Raw genomic sequence first — 19,777 nt, forward strand, 5'->3', positions numbered from 1 at the left:
TGGTCTGCTCCTGATGCTGGGACACTAGAGCTTGGGTAGTGGAGTAGAGAGAGACGATGACATTCCTTGTGCTACCTTGGGAAGGCTGCTCCTCTGATGTCCTTGCCTTTTCTCACTAGTGAAATGACAGATTAGGAGAATCAGGGGTGGGGAAATATGATGACTCTGGTCTCTTTCTTCAAGTCCTGCTGCTGTCATAGGGTAGGGGTAACACACACACACACACACACACACAGGCACACACCAGATTTGATCTCAGTTAGATTCTGAGGTGTATTCCAGGCTTAGTAGGGAAGAGTTTCACTAGGTCAGCAATGTCTGTGGGCCTTGGCATACATTATTGATGCAGACCCTGTTTAAGCATCATCACAATTCTTGCTTCACTTATATCATACCTCAATATATATACATATATATAGTAATTTTTTCTTAATTATTTATCTCTTTTGGAATGATATTCATCACTTACATGGTTGTGAATCCATCAGAAAGCACACATGAGGGGGCTGGGAAGACTGCTCAGGTGGTAAAGGTGACGGTGTAGGCACGAGGACCTGAGTTCAGGTCCCTAGCATCAGTATAAAATGCTGAGTGTGATGGCTTAAGTCTGTAATCACAGCACTGGAGAGGCAGAGGCAGGTGGATTCCTGGAATTTGAAGGCCAGTAAAGACTAGCCAAATTGGGGAGTTCAGGTTCAGTGAGAGACCCTGCCTAAAAAGATAAGTAGGGTGTTGTAGGCGGGGTGGGGTGGGGATGCTAAGGTCCTGTTCTCCATTTGGTTCTTGATTGAACAGTAAAGACACCAGGGGCTAATTGCTGGGCAGGAAGAAAGAAGGGGGGCTTCTGGGTCCCTGCAGGCAGGCCAATAGACACAGGGAGAGGAGAAAGTTTTTGGCTATGCTTTTGGGTGGGGGAAAAGGTGGCCAGCATGTGAGATCTCAGGTGGAATGGCCATAGGCCACTTACCCAGGTGGGAGATTAGAAACCCAACTAAGCTGAGGGCAGTTTTAGGGTTGCTGAACAAGAAGGTAACCAAGCAACTAAGGTTGAGGGAGGATTTAGGGTTCTGAGCTAAGAGTATTGGGAAGGGCACGCTAGCCACAGGAGATTAGAAGCACCCAGCAATTGAGCCAATAAGGCAGCTAAGCTTGTGTGTGTGTGTGTGTGTGTGTGTGTGTGTGTGTGTGTGTGTGTGTGTATTTCATCCACGGATCTGAGCGAACCTGGGCAGGACTGGCAGCCTGGTCTGCCTGGAGCTTAAAGTGGGGTAGCAAAAACTGCATGCTATAGAGAGTGACTGAGAAAGATGCCTGACCTTGACCTACATGATATGCATGTGTGTGAGCACCTGTGTGCACATGGATCCACACATGTGCACATGCACAGATGCACAACCTCGCCAGGGAGAAAAATCCAGCCCTTCTCTCTCCCTTCCAAGGCAATTATTTTTATTTATGTTTGCTTTTCTTTCGTTAGCTAAATTTGACAGCTGCATGATGCCCGGGTGCGTTTTCGGACTGTTTTTACATCAATAAATGCACCAACACATTGTTTACTCTTTGTTGCACAATTTTCTTTCTTTCTTTTTCAAATGCTAATCTTTTTTATCATGGTAGAAAGTGCATCCTGGAAGGTACACAGAGCCTCTGTGTGTCTCTTCCATTTGACTCTTTGGAGACAAAGAGTGAGTCACCCAATTACTTCTCAGGATGAGCGAGAAGTGCCCACCCGTCGCACGCTGTGTGTTTATTAGATGTGTGGGTGTGTTCTGTAAAGTGCCTGCTTGTGTCTTTGGCTCATTTTTCAACTGCATCGTCTGTCTTCTTGCAATTAACGGCTAAGGCTTCTTTATATATTCTGGCTGTGAGTCTACAGAGAGTTACAAATAGTACAGCCCTCTCCTATTCTGCTTCTTGTTGCTTCTCGAACTCCTCATGAGGATGATGTTGAGCTCCTGCTGTCTCTGCCTCAGTTTCCCAAGCCCTGGGCTTACAGGCATGCACCAGTAGGCCTGGCTCTGTTGCTTTTATTTCACTCTCTCTGTCATGTCTAAATTTTTAGATAGTCTGATTTATCAGTCTTTTCATATATAACTAGTCAGTTTTTCCTCTCACCTGTATTTTCTTTAACATTTAGCTTGAATGGAATTGGAGTTTATACAGGAAGAGATATAGATATAGATAAATCATGTTGTCCCCTGCTTCCCCAATTAGTCCTCAAAGAAGCCTGGGACAAATGACTAACAAGGTACCTATTAACATACCAAAGCGGATGCTGACCCCTGCTCCCAGCATCTCCCAGGACCTGTTACTGGCTCCTGGCTCCTGGAAACAGTATTGCTCCCCCGTTACCATATATCACCCCCCATCTCCTACCCTAACCATCTCCATGGCCCTCAGCGTCCCTTCCCTTCCCTCAGCTTCTCATTGCTGTATAACTCAGCCATTTTGGCCATGGCTCCTCTCTTGGTCCTTGTCCTTTTGGTTGCTCTCTTGGTTCTACTCTTGGTCCTCACTTTTTTTTTTAATTTGTTCATCCTCACCTCTTCCTTCTCTCTGCTCTCCCTCCTCCCTCCCCCCCCATGCCTTCTCCTCTCATGCCCTGGTCTATTCTACTGGCCATGTTCAGTCTGGACTCTTCCAGATGCTGCTGGCTATTCCCTCTCTCATAGTTACAATAAAAACCTTCTGCTCAACCACATCTAGGAATGGTCACAGCTCCTCATTGTCACCCATCCTTCCCCACTGTGGATATCCCCAGAGACCAGCTCTATGCACTGAAAAGACTTTCCTTTGAGCAAGAGGAATTTTGTCTAAAAATGTATAAGTATCAATGAATTCATGAACTTAATGTGCTGTTTTATTTTTGCAAACTACATTAAAATAGATACATAGGAAAATAAAAAAGTTGTCTGCACTACATCTCCTAAAATCCTCTTTCATGTACACTTTAGGAGGATCCTGGGGGGAGATATTGAAATCCCAGCAGCACATAAGGGAGGATTTTCTGCAGGAGTAAATTTTAAAAATTCCTCAGGAATTTATTATAGAACAAGTTTATGTTTGTCTGTAGAAACATGAGAAAAATAGAGATAAATATAAGGAAATAAAAAACTCGTGTATTTATACTAAAGTGAACATGATTACTAGCTAGGGCTTGTCTTTTTCAGTCACTTTTGCCAAGGTAGACATAAATATAACTCATTTTAGAAGAGATAATAAGCTGCACACTGTGAAGTGGAGAAAAATGGCTTACGTTTGTAATCTTAGTGCTTGGAAGGCCAAGGCAAGAGGACCAACATGAGTTCAAAGTCAGTGTGGGCTACACAGTGAATTCCAGGTCAGTTGGGACTGTAGAGTGAGGCTTTATCTCAAAAAAGTCAAAGCAAATGAACAAACAACAAAAAACACAGCAATCATTTTGTGTTGCATCCTTAATTCTTAATATTTAACAGCTCTACATGTCAATGCCATTTTAATGGCTACCCATGGAGAACTGAATGAGAGTGGACCCCATAGGCAGATAAGCTTAAACCATTAGAATCCAGTTGGTGGAACTGTTTGGGAAGGATCAGGAGGTGTGGCCTTGTTGGAGGAGGTGTGTCCCTGGGGGTGAGGCTTCAAAAGACTCACACCATTCCCAGTGTGCCCCTCTCTGTCTCCTCTCTCTGCCAAGATGTGAACTTTCAGCTGCTCCTAAAGCCAGGTCTTTGCTTTGCCACCATGGACTCTAGCCCTCAGAAACCATAAGTGTAATTAAACACTTTCTTTAATAAGTTGCCTTCGTGTTACAGTAATTATTAAATAAAAGTGTAATCTTTTTTTAAAATTTTGTAATTATATTTATATACAGAAAACTTGGTGTCCATTTAACTCAGTTTAGTGGAGAGTTCTTTATTTGCCTTTTCCAGCTTGGCAGTGCGAGCCACAGACTTAGGACCCAGGACGTTGCCTCCCCAATGGCAGCGGATCTCGTCATATCTGTCATTATAATTGGTCCTAACAGCTTCCACCAGCTTAGCCAGTGCACCCTTGTCTTCCGAGTTAACCTGTGTGAAGCCAACAGTGGTGCACGTCTTCCTGTGGACCAGGCACCCAGCCTGGCCTTCCCCTTGATGATGCAGTAGGGCACCCCCATCTTTCGACACAGGGAAGGCAGGAAAATCACCAGCTCAATGGGGTCTACATCATGGGCAGTCACCACCAGCTGAGCCTTCTTGTTCTCCACTGAGGTGGTGACTGTGTTGACCTCTGCTCGGAGGACAGGTGGTCTCTCAGTTGGGACGTCCCCTTTGCCAGCAGTTTTCTTCTCAGCGCGGGCCAGCAGCCTTTGCTTCTTCTCCTGCTTTGTCTCTGGCCTGTACTTGTGGGCGAGCTTAAGCAGCTGAGTCGTTGTTCGCCTGTCCAGGGCCTGGGGAAATAGTTAATGGCAGGAGGTACTGTGAGTCACTTTATAGAGGATGCTCTTTGCCGTGCAGCCTGATGTAGCGGGGCCATTTGATGAAGCGCGTCAGATCCCTTTTGGGCTGGAGTTCTTGGGCCTTTTTTTAAACAAAGGATTGACCACTTTTTTGGCTTCCTGTTTCTTGATGGCGGTGGGGGCCGGTGCCACCTTCTTCCCCTTGACCTTCTTTCCTTTGGACATCTTGCTGGGCTGGAGGAGAACAAAAGTGTAATCTTTTTTTTTTTTTTTGGTTCTTTTTTTCGGAGCTGGGGACCGAACCCAGGGCCTTGCGCTTCCTAGGCAAGCGCTCTACCATTGAGCTAAATCCCCAGCCCCAAAAGTGTAATCTTTTATCCCCACAATAGTACTGGCACCTTAGGGCCGCATGGCATCTGCAGGGTAGCTACCTGGTAATATCAGGACACTAGAGGTCTAGCAGCAGCTGGCCTATCGTGGCTCTCTGTCGTGAACTCTGCCCACCCCTGCAGCAATTGCCCCCTGGGAGTTAAAGTATAAACTCCCAACAACCATTAAAATTAAGAGCAATAAACTGTAATTTAGCAATCAGATTTATATCATAAATTCTCAACCCACAATACATCCACACAATAAATTCACAACCAATTGATAAAGATATAAACCTCCTACCTAGATAAGATAAATTGACCCATAGAAATCCATCCCTTAAGAAATATTCATAACTACCTATGGCCATTTAAGGCCACCTGGATCTGGGTCGTTCTTCTCTGTTTCTATCTTGACTCTTCCTACCCCTCTCCTTTCTCTCTCCTTACAAAAACTTTGTCCCCGCCTTACTTTTTTTTTTTTTTTTTTTTTTTTTTTGCTTAATTTTTCTGTGGCACCCCTCAGTCTAGACAGGCACAATTTACTTTGATGTTGAAAGGTGAAAGGCAAACCTCAGAAAGTTCCCACATAAATTTCTCTGACAGGTCTTTTTTTTTTTTTTTTATCCGCCTTACTTTTTACTGTCCAATCACAGGCCTTGACCTAACTTGTGCCAGCCCTCACCCGCATGTAGACATCAACCTGCCATGGCGTCTTATCACAGCAATGGAAAAATAACGAGGGCACCACGTATTCACGAAATATAATGTGGTCCACGTATCCTCTATCCTCCTAAATTCCAACTCATCCCTTTCTCTAAGGTCTCTGCCATCACTGCCACTTCTTCTTCTTTTTTTTTTTTTTTTTCGGAGCTGGGGATCGAACCCAGGGCCTTGCACTTCCTAGGCAAGCGCTCTACCACTGAGCTAAATCCCCAACCCCATCACTGCCACTTCTAATGGTCTCCACCATTAGGCCTCAGTTACAGAACCAAATGTCCCCTTCCCTGCCCCTCTCCCACCCAGTGAACATTATTCCAGTGGTTGTACTTCTAATCAGCTGAACTTGCCAAATATGACATATTCTCTCTCGACATCTACGCTGACCCACTGACAGTGCAAACTTACACTGTAGGTTTTAAAACTTTGCATATGCAAGTATGTTATTATGAACACCCTTTGTAGATTGCCTCCTTCACTCAAAGTTACACTTAGAGCTTTTATCTGCATGCAACTCTTTTTTTTTTCTTTAGCTATGATCTCACGTGACTCAGGGTGGTCTTGAACTCAGTATGTAGCCAAGTATGACTTTGAACTTCTGCTCCTCCTTCCTCTACCTTCCAGGTACTGGAATTGTAAGTTGTGTGCAACCATACGAGGTCTTTATAAAGGTGCTGGGTATTGAACCCCAGGCTTTCTGTATGTTAGGAAAAATCTCATGTGGATGGAGCCACACCCTAGCCTTCTCCCTTGTACTTGTTTATTGAAATTATTTTACATGTATTCACTTACTATCGTGTGCATGCTCACACATGTGCACGTGTGTGTGTGTGTGTGTGTGTGTGTGTGTGTGGTCAGAGAATAATCTGTCCGTTCTCTCCTTCCGCCATGTGTGTTCTGAGGTTCTGAGGCCGAACTCAGGTCACCCAGCTTGGCAGCAGGTTGTTTTAACCGGGAGCCACCTCACCAGTCCCATTTACTAATATTTAAGTATGGGGTAGTGGCCCATTATATGAGCATTTCACAAGAACTTGCCCATGTTCCACGGGCAGGAAGAAATAAAGACTGCTGCTCTCCGGCTGTGTAATCTGTGAGAGGTTTTTTTGCAAATCACACCCAGGTTTACAATAACAGGGGCTGGAGTTGGACTTCAGTAGCTATTATCAGTGAAATTGTTTTCTAAAATGGCTATAAATTTGCAATCTCTTCAGCAGTGTATAAAACTCCCTGTTGCTTTGTATCCTAACCATCCCTGGCACACATGTATATATACACATATATTTGTATAAGATTAAAATTTTTCAATAATTCTTTTGTTATTTGAGGATTTTATCCATGCGTATAATGCATTCTGACCAAACCCACTCCCCTCCTTTCTTCCAATCCCTCTCCTACTCCCTGCACGACTTTTCCCTCCTAATTATACGTTCTCTTTAAAAAACAAAAAACAAGAAACACTGAGTCCACTTAGGGTTGTCTGTATGCTGTGAGTTCATGTGTGATAAGGCGCATTTAAAGATATAAAATACATTTATTTACTTGTCGTGTGTGAGTACATGTGTGTGCAGAGGACAACTTGTGGGATTCAGTTCTCTCTTTCTATTCTTCTTCAAGTGTGTCTTACAGCTGGAACCTAGCAGGAAGCCAAATGTCTCTCCCTACTGGGAGGCAGCAGTACAGAGTCCTGGCTGCAGCCATGGCAGACTAGAGTGAGTGGATTCAGACCAAAAGACCTGGGCCAGACGGCCTGCACACTGTCACATTCTGGGTGGGTGGTGTCTAGGGCTTTTATGTTTAGCTATTTTATTTTTTATTTATTTTAAAAATTACATTTATTTACACTGGTGCTTGAGCGTGTGCACTGAGCCCCTGAGCGTTCATGCCTGGGTACACACATACATGTGGCACAGCATGTGTGTGGAGGTCAGAGGACAGCTTGAGGGGTTAGTTCTCTCTTTCCGTGTGGGCCCTGGGGATCGAACTCAGTTCATCAGGCTTAGCAGGAGGTGCCTCTCCCTGCTGAGACATCTCACCAGACCCATGTGGCGGTTTGTTCCCCAGACATCCTTGTGCACACATTTCCTTAGACTAATTTCTAGAATGGAGCACACTGTGTTTTGAAGATGTTTGGTTCCTGGCTGACAAAACTGCTGGAGGAGTAAGCCTTGAAAGGAAGGGTGGCCCTTCCATGGTGGCTCCCTGGAACAGCATCACGGAACTAGTGGTAATAGAGATAGCTGACATTCTGCACTGGGGCTCTGTCAACTGGGGACCCCTTTCCATCCAAGGAGTGGACACCGGGGGTTACAGTTCTGACAGCTCTGATGTCAGAAGAAGACAGATGCCCTCAGCCATCACTAGCCTTATGGGTGGTAGTGGTATTAGGGTTTGCATTGCATAAAAACGATATACGTTTGTCATAGACACGAGGACAGCCTCAGGGAGACTCCCTGCCCATGGTGACAGCAGGGAGGATGTAACTGTACAGTAATGTGTGTGTGGTGCCCCCAGATGATGGCCCCTACTGTGCAGATTCAGGGTTAACTGAATTGTTGGCTTCACTGGGCTCATAAGGAGGAGAAGGGAAGAGAAGGAGGAGTGGGGAGGAGAACGAGGAGGGTGGGAGAGGAGGAGGAGGAGGCGGGAGAAGGAGGAGGGGACAGGAAAAGGAGGGGGGAGGAGTATGTATGTGTGTATGTGTTTGTGAAAGAGATAGGGGAGAGAGAGGGGGGAGGGAGGGAGGGAGAGAAGAAGAAGAAGAAGAAGAAGAAGAAGAAGAAGAAGAAGAAGAAGAGGGGAGGAGGAGAGGAGAGGAGAGGAGAGGAGAGGAGAGGAGAGGAAGAGGAGGTGGAGGATAAGCAGAAAGAGGAGGAGGTGGAAAGGCTGGATTGGGGATAGAAGGTAGGGGCAAAAGGGATTGGAGGGGGTGGGGGGATAAAAGCCTACAGGTGGAGAAACTGAGAGTTTCAGAAGTATGCTGGAGCATGTGTGTAACCACCAGGGAGGAAGGCAACATGGAAATAGACCTGAGTGTCCATAGAAGAATCAAAGTCTCCCTGGCATGGCAGTGTGGCTAAGGACTCCTCTACCTGCCTAGATGCTTTGCCAGTGTCACAAGCCTGCTGTTGCAAGACTACTCCCCTGCAGGGCAATCAAGAGGTTGAAGGCCCCATCACCGGGGCCAGGAACCCACCATTAAGGGAGCTGTCTCTGCCATGTTCCCCTTGGAGGGGGAACAAAGCTGCTGAAGATGCTCTAACTCACAACACCCTCTGACCTGCGCACCTAGGGTAGTTTCAAGGATGGCTCCCCAGCCGTCTCCATCCCTGACTCCTCGAATGCCCTCCCCACCCCCCATAGCACCGGAGCATTTTCCTGTCACCAGGGTGTACTTCCTATGGGAGCAGGCTGAACACATCGGGACACGCAGAAACCCATGCAGAGCTTAACACTGATACTCAAGAAACATGGCGTGGGTGAAAGACGGGCTCCTCAACAGACCCCTCTTGCAAGCATTTCTGTTTCTAGGCTGACTAGTCAATCACCGATACCACCGATGCCTCTCTTAGGCTGCTCAGTATTTCTTCCTCCTCTTTCTCCTCCTCCTCCTCCTCTCCACCTCCTCTTCTTCCTCCTCATAGCCAACTTGCCAATAAATCCTCTCTCTTCCTGTGTTCTGCGTCTAGAGTTTTCTCTCCTCCACTACAGAAGTCCGGGGGATGGAATGAGCGGGAAGAAGAGAGTGTGGGTGAAGGTCTGTATGCAAGGACATCGGCACTGACTGAAGGACAACTTTCGTTTGTCTTTTGTCACTTGGCACTGCCCACCTACTTCCTGTCTAAGACTCTCCACTGATTCCTCATTTCCTTTGTGATGAACTTTAAAATGTCTGAGCTTGGCCTTCAGGGTCACAGCCTTGGTCTCCGCTGTCTCTGTTTATATCATCCACTCGAGTGTCTCCCCTTCCTGCGTGCGTGTGGTCTCTTCAATCTTCAAGCCTAGCCTGGGTCTGCCTGGCTTTACGTCTGGGCTCTCTAATCTTCCCTCTTCCTGGAGCAGTCCTGTGTTCAGTCACTTCTCTTTGCACGGAACTGTGCATTAGGCAAAAGTCACACCCGAGACCCTGTTTCCGTGGGCGCTGGGCGGTGCTGGTACTCTGTGGTTGCGGTATACCCTGCCAAGGTTGCATGTACCGGTCATGATGCTACCTGCCACTCGCTGGCCATCTTTCATATTTCCGGCAATTATTCGAGTGTCTCTTTTTAACCTTTGCAATGAATGTAGGAGTTCCATTCAAATGAGGACTCAGTATGACAGACTGCATATCTGCCGGCCATGGGCAGGCAGGACTTTGTGGAGGCAGGACTCAGTGGAGTGAGGACACATCAGGGGTTTGGGATGCTGCTACAGACCACCAGGAGTCCCCTGTGGGCATTGGGCTCCGGGGGGAAGAAGGAAGGGAAAGAGAGAGGAAGCTAGCTACTGAGTCTGAGGGAGCTAGAACCTGTTCCTCACTGGGAAGAAGGCAGGAAGCTGTAGGTGCAGGCTTGAGGGGGTAAGAAGGTAACAGTTCACCGCAGGACTGACTTTGGCCTAGAGGAAAGATGGGGGGATGTGAAGGGATATTGGGAGGACACAGTCGGCATCATGGTACCAGGAGATGGCTGAGTTGGAAAAGTGCCTGTCATGCAGGTATGAGGACCTGAGTTTGGACACTCAGCTACTATCCAAGAGCTGAACATGGCAATATTCTACCCTGTGACCCCAGGGCTGGAGGTAGAAACAGATGGATCCCTGGATTTTAGTGATTGGCTAGACTATCGGAATCAATGAGTTCCAGGTTTGATGAGAGACCCTGTTTCCGGAAAGAAGGAGGAAGAGGAGGAGGAGGAGGAGGAGGAGGAAGAGGAGGAGGAGGAGGAGAAGGAGGAGGAGGAGGAGGAAAAAAAGAGATGGTCGCTCAGTATCAACCTCTGGTCTCTGCCTGTATGTATATAAGCATACACATTTGCACTCACACATATGAACAAGTTCATACAGCACACACACACACACACACACACACACACACAGAGAGAGAGAGAGAGAGAGAGAGAGAGAGAGAGAGAGAGGAACAAATCTATATAACATACACATACGTGTTAGAAGGGGGTAGGAGAAGGAGGAAGAGGGGGAAGAGTGTGTGTGTGTGTGTGTGTGTGTGTGTGTGTGAGAGAGAGAGAGAGAGAGAGAGAGAGAGAGAGAGAGAGGAGGTGGCATTGTGGTGACAGCAGAGCAACTGGGAAATAGAGGTTGACTAACATCTGAATGACAGTAGTTTATCCAGAGCCAAGCATCCAGGGACTAGGCCTGTCTGTGGCACAGCTTTAAGCAGCTGGGACCTTCTTGGTTTGGGTAGTGCTTAGCCAAGTGGAGCAAGTTATTATGTGTCAAAGGGTATGGCTTCCTCTAGAGACTAGGTGAGCTCTCCATCCCCCTCCCGTTCTCAGTCCAGTCTGCTAAAAGGATCTTGTTGTGGTTGCCAGTGAATTTGCTGTGATCCCTGACTTTGATTCAAGCAGTCCTCCCTGGAGAGCAGCCCTTGGAGAGAACAGCCAGGCCATGTAGACGTTCCAGGCAGGTGTGCTGGCTGACCGCCGCCTGGGCTGTCTTTCAAGTCTCCCCAGATTATTTAGTCAACTACTAGATGGTTAGACTGTCTCAAGTTCAAAGGCTGGCAGGCTGGAAACAGACATCTGAGAGACCTGCACACATCTTAGCAGAGGAATATTAAGACATGGCAGACTGGGCTTATCAGGAGGCTGGGCAGGGATCAGAAGGAATACATTTTTATTCCGTGAGCTGCAGCACACGGGAGTCATCCTCTGATGTCAGGCCCATAGGTAGATCTAACTTCTGGGCAAGTTTCTTAGTCAGGAGGCTTGGGCAGGAGAGAGAGAAGGATGGCAGTGTGGTCTGTGGAGCCTCGGGGATCAGTGTGGGTAGGGGTGTCTGGGTGGGTGAGTGGGGGTCAGGGGAAGGTGGGTAGAGAATACTACTCCCTCAGCAGAGGGGAGATGTTTTAGTCTTAATTGTTTTGTAAAGGGTAATTCAATGTTCTCATTGCTGTGATTAAACATACGACAAAAACAATACATGGGAGGGATTGATTTTTGGCTCGTAGTTGGAAGGGATGCAGGCCATTGTCATGGCAGGAAGGTGTTGGGGTAGGGAGAGGAGGCGACAGGCTCGGTGCATCTGCAGTCAGGAAACAGAGAGGAAGTGGAACTGGGCTATGTAAGTTCTAAAGGCCTTCGTTTACTGACCCACTGACCCATTTCCTCCAGCCATGTTCTACCTCCCAAAAGTTCCACAACCCTTCCAACCAAGTAGAAACTCAGGATGGGAAAGAGCCATGGACTGGGGTCCTGGTGACAGACCTTTATTTGGTTGGCTGATCCAGTGTCACCGGCTAAGGACAGAGTGACAGATGAGGGCTGGATTTTTCTGATCCCAAGATGGCACCTTGTTCCTATAGATAAAAGTGTCCTTGCAGTGGGTCAACATCTTCCTTGCCTCTCTTTTATAAGATCATTAATCCCATTAATCATTAAAGACCTCATCTCCTAATATTATCGCATAGGTGATTAAATTTTAGCACTTGAATTTTGGGGCCATTCAAAATACAACATTATCCCTGTCAAATTTCACAGGAGGAAGAAGAAGGAGATGAAGGGGGAAAGAGAAGGAGAAACAAGTAGAGGAAGAGGAGAAGGAAGAAGAGGAGGAGGAATAAGAGATATTCTTACTATTTTGAAGAAGTGGTTTGGCATAAGAACCATTGGGTCTGGCTCTAACTTGGATTGCCTGTGTACCCAGTTGCCCTCACCGACCTGTCAGGTAACCATACTGAGCCGTGGCATGCAGAGTGGTGTAACAAAGCCTTCCTGATTGAGTGGAACAGAAGGCAGAAGTAATGAATGCCAGAGCAGAGTATGGTGTGAAGCCATGTTGTGTTCAGTTACTTATTTTCAGAGCCTGTTCTTTAGCAAGTACCTGTGTCTTGTTATCATTTCTCCCTGCTACCTCCCAAAGCCCAAGAGGGCAATGCTAACACTGCCACGCCTTCTTCCCTTCCTGCAGAGGTGGGGTGACTCCAAGGCCTGTAACCAGATCATGGCAATTGGAAACCCAGCCATAGGGTTTGGGACACAGTCTTAGCCACGGTCCTTTATTTGTTTGGCCCACATGTTTGTTGAATCCCTAAGTATGTACTTGGCACGTTCCGGAAGATCGGTTTGGAGGTCACTGAATGTGTGCATCAGAACCCCTTAGCACTATGTTCTAGGTCTTGTGCCATCTTCCTATTCTCTTCTGTAGCCTCACGTGCACAGACAGGACCTGGATCTCCATCGTACTGTGGGTTGCTAGTCTCGGACTATGCTGCTGCTGCTTCTGGAGGGCCCTTTCTTCCCTCTCCCTCCAGAATATAACGTTCCATGCATCAAGGCCTGATACACCGTGCTCGGCAGTCTTCCCTGCTCATCCTCTGACGGAGTCCGTCTTTCTAGAATCTGTATGTTTGTATTAGTACATTTCCATTCTATCTGAGATTCCCTCAGGGGTTTAGCTCCAAGTTCCCACAGCTAGCGCTTGAGTCAAGCTTTGAACTTAAGACTTCCTAAGGGCAAATCCTGTACTGAAGAGTGAATTTACGTGGCTACCAAGATAATGGCTTCCGTGTTGGGCTCTAAGATCAGCCCCGTTCCACTGGGGACCTTCCCTTGATGGCGATGGTTCATCTGCTTCTGAGATTTCTGGGAGGCACTGGATGGACCAGCTTCAATGCTCGGCCTGTCACTCAGCCATCCTCGAGCTTCTCTGTCACCCAGCACTCATGATGGATTTTAAGACACCGTTCTGATTTATAGTCTCCTTCACGTTTTAGCCAACGGGCCTCAGGACTAAAACAATGTGTCCAGCCGATGGAAGAAAGCTGGGAATCACATTTAAGTCTGGCTTATTCCAGAGGCTCCTGTCTTTTTGCTTTGTTTGTTCGTTTTTAAGTATAGTCCTGGGGATTAAACAGGCTTCATCCCATCTCATCAAGTGTTCTATCACCGAGAGTCATCCTCAGCCCTCTTTTTTTTTTTCCATTTTGAGACAGAGTCTCCCCAGGTTACCCAGGTTGGCTTTGAACTTGTGATCCTTCAGACTCAACCTGGGATTAGAGACTTGTGGATGCTGCTTCTCCTGGATGTGCTCTGTCAGACCCTCTATTAGTGTGGAGCTACGGAGACAAATGCACTGAGCTGAGAACCACGAGGAGGACCCTGTCACGTGAGGAAGCCAGACATCATGACACAAATACACAAAAGTAACCCCAAGGAGCAAACAGGCTCCAGGGATAGGGAGACATTTCACAAGTGAGGGGATGGGTGAATAGGGATTTGAAAGCTGAATAAGAGTCCTCTAGAAGGAGGTAGAAAGATAGCAGATGTATAGAACAAGAGAGAAGCAGGCTGTGTAGTAGAAAGGTGGACTGTTCGTACATTCTCAGGTCCACTCTATTCCCCTTTCTCTACAGCCTCTGGCTGAAGCCGAGAAGATGGCAGCTGCAGGATGTAGGCTACGCCCACCCCGCTGAGGTTCTCCTTTCTTCTCTCACACCTGTCTGTTGGAAAGGTGTGAAGCAGGTCATAAAGCTCTGTGGGATTCTTCCTGGCACTGGGATAGAAGAGGAAATGGTGGGGACAGTCTTTCTGGGCACTGGAACCCAACACCTGCTCTATTTCCATCCCTCTCAGTGGCATGGTTCAGTTCTGGGCATTGCTGCAGAGGGAAGGAGGACCAGCCATTCTTGCCTGCCTGCCCGAGGCTCTTAGAAGCCTTGCTGGGAGGGCCCTGAGGGCTCCCTCCCTGTTGTAGGATGAGTCGGCCAGATGTCTTCTTCCTGGCAACAGAGGGAATAAGGCATCCAGGGTCTGGCTGGCTCAGGAGGGAGGGTGACTGGCCTACCAGCCGACCCTCAGCAGGAGAAACCATGAGTCCCTTGTCCATGGGCTCTGTCCGCCAAGACCATGAGCTTAACTTGCCCCAGCCTGGCTCTGGGCAGAAAGCCAGCATGGCAGGGACTAGGCTGGTATCATCTGTGCTCGTCTGAGAGCTTGGAGCTTTAGAGTCCCCGAGCCTAGCATTTCTCTCACTGAAGGTACCAATGCCAAATGGCAGGGATCCTAGTGTGACCCATTCTGTGCTAGGACGTGGCATGCAGCTTCATCCGAGGAATTAAACTCTCTTTCTGGTTCCTGTTCCCCCACTGCAGTCTGGGGACCTGCTTCACCTCAGAGACCCCATGCCCAGCCTAAGAGGATGCCACCACAGCCTGCTCTTTGCCCAAGTCTATATTGGACGTAAGGGGCCACCTAGATCAAAACTAATTTGACCACATATCCTTGTCTCTAATCCTGGCTATGTGAAACCTAGACATCTTCTGTCTACTCATCTCCTGGCCCAGGCTTTCCTTAGTCTCAGATGCATGTGCCTGAGTACAGGTGTCGCTCATTGTTAGATTGTTGAGAAGGACTGGGTGGACTCCTTGTTCACTGAGGGTGTATCGTGGGCCATGCACCCTGTGCTCCATCTGATCCTGATGCCCATTTGTGGACTTGCCCAGATTCCCTGTGAACAACATGCATCCAATATGATTGGAGCAGGCCAGTAACTCGTGTAAGTTTCTCTAATGTGCACATATGCGTGTGTCCATCCTTACGTAAAATGCAATCTCTCTCTCTCTCTCTCTCTCTCTCTCTCTCTCTCTCTCTCTCTCTCTCTCTCTCTCTGTAAAACCTTGTCTGAGATGGACCTTCTGCGCACTCTGGGGGGAAGAGGTTAGCCCGGTCTCCTTTTCTGTAGTGTTACCCAGCACTGGTTCCTGGTTCCTGACTGAGGAAGTGGAAGTAGGGCCTCTAGACTCTTAGAATTGCTTCCACCTATGGTGATGCTCTCCCAACTGCTCTGGGCCCTGTGGCTTCCGCTCTCAGTACTTAATTCTGCCCAGGGCCTCACTTCTCTTTGGAAAGTTAACTTCTGCAAAAGGCACAAGAGAAAAGTCCTTATCAATCTGGACAGTGATGAGCGCCATTCTAACGCCATCACCGTGGCCTGAGTCAGTCTCTTCCTGGCTGCCCATACCTGTCCTTACCTTCTTAGGACAGAGGGCCCCAGGGAGGGGCTCCTAACTTGGTGTGGCTGCTCCTAAGGCTTGGGTCTTCAGAGGACTTCAGTGCTGGCATAATCCCCAGGCCATGTTGGAGGTATACTCTGGGGCCTTAGAAGTGATGGAGGGACAGTTGCCCAGAGCTCCCCACTTCTCAACAAGTCTCAGGATGGGCAGGGGATCCCTTGTGGGGAAATTACCAATTTAAATAGGAAATGCAAGCAATTTGGATGGAACCCCAGGACGGCAGTTTGAGAGCTCATTCGTTGCCCCGTGGGGGTTTGATTACAACCAACTTGGCTGATAACATGCACAGAGGGCCAGAGAAATGGTTTCCAAGGAAACTCAGATCTGTGTAAGCCCTTCTGGCTCAGGTAGGAGCCAGGGCTGGCTGGGAAATCAGAGGTTGTGCGGTGTCCTGTAGGTTCTCTATTGTTTGTGAGCCCCTCAACTGCCCACTCAGCCCCTACCCTGTGCCTGCAGACTTGGCCTGAATTTCTATTTCTGACCATGCAGCTTTTTTGTTCTTGGTCTGTTTGTTTCCTCCCTCAACCTCCTTATTATCTCAGACTAGGTCTTTGCAGACAACACCTGGGAAAGTTGCACAACGGTGGCTAAAAATAACTTTTTATACTTGATGTCACTATTCATGTAACAACTACACCAGTCCAGAAAACTAATGAGTTTATCTCTATTGACTTCCATTTTCAAAGCAACCTTATGAACTATGTATTTATCAACCTTCCTTTTTTTAAACCTGAAACTACATTTCCCAGCATCCCCTGCAATCCAGTCATGTGATTGTTCTGGCCAATGGAATATGGGCATGTCAGGCCCCTTGAAGAATGTTAGGTGCGATTTTCAATATATACACACTTCCTCTTTTTCCTCATGGGATGTTGCAGAAACTCCAGTGGTGCATTCAGACACTGGATTGAACTCTTGTATAACCATAGGTGCCTGTCCCTTAGCTTCCACTCACCTTCACTGGGCTGTAATTTCAAGTTTGTTAAGCTACTGAGATTTGGAGAGCTGTTTATTAGGTTACTGCCTTGCCTGCAAAGGCATTTGTAGCCTTGCTTTGCTAGGGACGAAAGGACCCCTGCCCTGTGCATGTGCTGTGTGTGTGCACATGTATGTGTGGTGTGTGTGTGTGTGTGTGTGTGTGTGTGTGTGTGTGTGTGTGGTGTAAAGAGGCCAGAGGCTGACTTTGAGTCCTTCAATTTTTCTCCACCCTGTTGTTTTGTTTTTTGAAGACAGAGTCTTTCTCAGAACCTGGACCTCATCATTTTGGCTAGTCTGGTCAGCCAGTGAGCACTTGTCTCCAGAGTTGGGGTGATAGATGTCCCTGAGCTCAGGTCCTCATGTCTGTGCCGTAGCCTGGTTATGGACTGAGCCACCGCTCCAGACCAATACTAAGTAACCTCTGATACTATTCGGCAATAAAGATTTGTTTTTGTTGTTTCGAGACAGGATCTCGTGATATTTGGGCGGGCCTCAGACTTGCTGTGTAGTCTAGACTGTCCTTGAACCCCTGATCCTCTTGCTCCAGTTTCCCTGAGTACCACGGCTCTCAACGTATAGATGTAGAGTTGAGCTCGTGTTATATCTTTTCCACTCAAGCAGGCTAGGAGAGCACCAGTACGGTCAGACCGTTGACCTTCCTCTGTCTCCAAGGAGCCCCAGAAAGATCAAGAAGAAGGCTGGAAACTAGGGATGGTGGAGCTGTGGGGGGCAGGTGTGTAGAGAGGCATCTTCTAGCACTGCAGGGAGGTGAGCTTCGAGGAAGGGGTGTCAATCATGTTTAAGGAGACCCAGCCAGGTGGAGGAGGAAGAGGGCTGGGAAGAGACCATTAAATTTAATGACTTCAGCGACAGCTCCAGCTGAGTGATGGGGCAGATGCCAGACTGTGTGGTTTGGAGAACAAGTCAGTGGCTGTGTTGGTGACTGAGAGGAGAGCTAAAGATAGGCAGAGGGGGAGACACACACACACACACACACACACACACACACACACACACATACACACACACACACACACACAGTGCCCCCTCCCCTCCCAAAAGGAACAGGAGAATCATGACTTGCTTGCGTCTACTTGGGTCTTCTGTACATTTCTAGAGCTGAGCTCATGACTGGCCAGAAGCCATAGGGGAGAGGGGCTGGGAAGATCCACCACACTGCGAAACACTCACTGGACTGCAGAGTCATCTTCTGACTGGGTGAGGGGTAGCGGCCGAAGAGCTGTGGCTGGAGAGACTGAAATCCTTGGGGTTTATGTGGGATCGTTTGACCGGGGCGAGACGTTACTCAGGAAAGCCCAGATGAGGAATCTGTACAGAAAGGCTGGACGGCTGAGTCTATACACCGGCTTCAACTTCCGAGAACCTGGGAGGGCACCTGAGTTCCTGAAATACCCAGATGTGAAGAGCATCACAGTGTAGCTTTGGGCCGAGTTACAAGGCCCCCTCAAAGCCGGGTGTGGCTAATTCCTTAGTTTATTTTGTTAAGGTTTTTTTTTTTTTCCTCTTTGACAGTGACACACAGACATACACAATACACGATGTATCTCGATCATATCCAATCCAAGTCTCTGTCTCCAACTCCTGCTCCGTTCTTCAAGTGCATCCGGCTTCTGGCTTCCCTTCTTCCCTTCTACCCTTTCCTACCTCTTGAGTTCAGTTAGTGCTGTCTGCCTGTACAAGTGTGGGATCACCCTCGTCTGTCCCGGGGCCACAGCTCTGACGAAAAATAACTTTCCCTTCCCCAGTAGCCCTCACTTGCCAAGAGCTCCCCAGCAGGGGCGGCGTGGAGCCCTAGGATCCCCTCCTCCACCCATACTGCAACAACACCTACCTTGTGCAGGCAGCCGCAGCTGCTGTGAGTTCTTGAGTGCATTGGCTACGCCCTGCTCAAGTCACAGAGTTACACGGCACTCCACCCCACCCTCTACCCCACCCCCCAGGTCCTTTCACCTCCATCTTTGAAATTCCCTGAGCCTTGAGAGCATTGACTTCTGTAGTTCTTCTAGAAAGGAAGAATGTGACTTCCCTCTTTCCGTGGGCGACAGCAGGAAGTGCAGATGGTAAGCCAGCGTGTGGAGCCCAGTAAGGCCTTATGGGATTGCTGAGATGATAGCTAGGAGAGGGACCCAGCCCTTGTGACTACGGAAAAGGGCCTCTTCTGTTCTGGACTGGCCTGCCCTATGGATTGTTAGATGGGTGTCAGAGATTCAGTCCATTATCATCAAGGTGGGAGGAGGGCAGCATCCAGGCAGGCGTGGTTCAGGTAGAGCTGAGAGCTCTGCATCTTCATCTGAAGGCTGCTAGCAGAATATTGGCTTCCTGGCAGCCAGGATGAGGGTCTTTAGAGCCCACACCCACAGTGACACACCTACTCCAACAGGGCCACACCCTCTAATAGTGCCACTGCCTGGGCTGAGCTGATACAAACTGCTACAATGGATGAGAAAGGAACAAATCCATTTAGGCCTTAAGATGCTCTTGTGTTTGAGGCTCTTGAAAAGGCAGGTTGACCTACAGCTTAATTTGCATTTCTGTCACCATTGGTGTCTCTCTGTCCACGGTGCATTTTACATTTAGCCGTGGCCCTACCCTGTATCACTTCTTGCTCTTTCCTTGCTTCAGGACCCTTCAGTGTCCACCCTACTTTCAGAACTCCCTCCTCACCTCTCTCATCTTCCAAGGAGTCATTTAGCCCCCACCCCCACAGGGGGCTGTCTTCCACACCGTGGTTCTTTCTGTCCCCTGACCGTGTGCATCCCTGATTCGGTTCCCTTTTTTTACTGAGTTTACACCTCATCTCATGACACCAGATTTGTCCTCAGCGTCAGAAACTGCTTTTCTGTGTTTCATGGATCAGCCCTGGGAACCCTGAATTGTACGGCTCTCGGGGGGCCTCGTGCCCCATGTGACCCCATGTCACATGTCAATGAAAATGTTGGGGCCCTGCATAGTAAAACGCTAAGTCACAGTGGCTTAAACAAGAAGGAAACTGGGCTATAGCTTGGTGGCAGAGCTGTATTCTAGGGAGCATGTCCAAGACCCCGG

The 19,777-nt window shown here is 48.2% G+C and overlaps 1 long non-coding RNA gene across 1 annotated transcript; it reads right to left on the minus strand.

Annotated features, from left to right (window-relative positions):
* Window positions 1-3,752: 3,752 nt before the first annotated feature.
* Window positions 3,753-18,605, minus strand: LOC148006055 (uncharacterized). Its single transcript, XR_015621137.1, has 3 exons — window positions 18,564-18,605; window positions 17,903-18,115; window positions 3,753-4,654 (listed from the first exon to the last, which is right to left on the minus strand). It is a non-coding gene; the product is annotated as an uncharacterized LOC148006055 (long non-coding RNA).
* Between the last annotated feature and the right edge of the window lie 1,172 nt (window positions 18,606-19,777).

This window comes from Rattus norvegicus, chromosome 5 (assembly GCF_021556685.1).
Source record: "Rattus norvegicus strain SHRSP/BbbUtx chromosome 5, alternate assembly SHRSP_T2T, whole genome shotgun sequence".
Lineage (NCBI taxonomy): Eukaryota > Metazoa > Chordata > Mammalia > Rodentia > Muridae > Rattus > Rattus norvegicus.